This window comes from Conger conger, chromosome 1 (assembly GCF_963514075.1).
Source record: "Conger conger chromosome 1, fConCon1.1, whole genome shotgun sequence".
NCBI lineage: Eukaryota > Metazoa > Chordata > Actinopteri > Anguilliformes > Congridae > Conger > Conger conger.
This window is the reverse complement of record NC_083760.1, coordinates 85,271,346-85,272,292: the sequence shown is the minus strand read 5'-3', so window position 1 is coordinate 85,272,292 and position 947 is coordinate 85,271,346.

The following is a 947-nucleotide window of genomic DNA, read 5'->3' as shown; positions in this document are numbered from 1 at the left end:
TCTCTCTCCAGTAGAAATGTACTTACTGTAGAACAGAAGAATATCCAGTCTCTCTCCAGTGGAAATATACTTACTGTAGAACAGATGAATGTGCAGTCTCTCTCCAGTGGTAATGTACTTACTGGATTACTTACTTACTTACAGGATGATTTGAACTGTTGATCTCCTTGGATTTTCACACACATTAGTCTCTAGAGTATTCAGAAGATGGTGCGAAAAAAAAGTGAGCAGCAGTTCTGAGGGCAAAAACGCCTTGTTAATGAGAGAGGTCAGTCAAGAAAAGCCAGACTGCTCAAAGCTGGCAGTAACACAAATAACCACACATTACAGTAGTGGTATGCAGAAGAGCATCTCTGAACAAACAACGCATCAAGCCTCTTAAGTGCATATGTAGCATGGTTAGCTCAGCTAGTTCGCTAGTAAGCATGGTGAAGTGCAGTGAAAGCGAAGGCTGGTAGCAGGTTATCACGACAACACTCCCCGATGACGTAACCCTCAAATTCAAAAGAACGTTGTTGCCCTTGGCGAGAGGCGAGTTCGTCTTTAGCTGACTGGTAACACGTTCGTTCAACAAATATTTGGACAAGTGAGAGTCCGGGGTTCAAATCCCACCTCGGACTCAGGCAATTTCTCACCTGTTACACATAGGCTACAGCAGCAGAAGACCAATACATAAAAAAATTGAATAAATACCTAATAAAGTGCTCACTGAGTGTGTGTATACATACAGTACTGTGGAAAAGTTTTAATTGTTTATTTTTATCAATTAACAAAATGCAAAGTGAGTGAACAGAAGAAAAATCTAAATCAAATCAATATGTGACAACCCTTTGCCTTTAAACCAGCATCAATTATTTTAGGTACACTTGCACAAAGTCAGGGATTTTGTAGGCATATAGTCAGGTGTGTGATTAACCAATTATACCAAACAGGAGCTAATGCTCATC